Here is a 223-nt window from a genome sequence, read left to right as displayed (position 1 = left end):
CACTTGACCCACATCCCCAAAAAGAGTGGATCCCCTTGTTCACTCACCCCCGCCCACCCCCTTCCCCTCCCCTTGATCCCTGCCGCCTTTCAGCTGCAAACCAACACCGCCCCCCCCCCCGCCACCCCTTGAAGACAGGGTAGGCAGGCTCTCACCACCAACACCAACACCAACCACACGAGATTCGCAAAAAAAAATTTCACGAGAAACTCAGACAGAGAGA

This window comes from Monosiga brevicollis, genomic scaffold, assembly GCF_000002865.3.
Source record: "Monosiga brevicollis MX1 MONBRscaffold_6 genomic scaffold, whole genome shotgun sequence".
Classification (NCBI taxonomy): Eukaryota; class Choanoflagellata; order Craspedida; family Salpingoecidae; genus Monosiga; species Monosiga brevicollis.
This window is presented reverse-complemented; position numbering follows the sequence as displayed.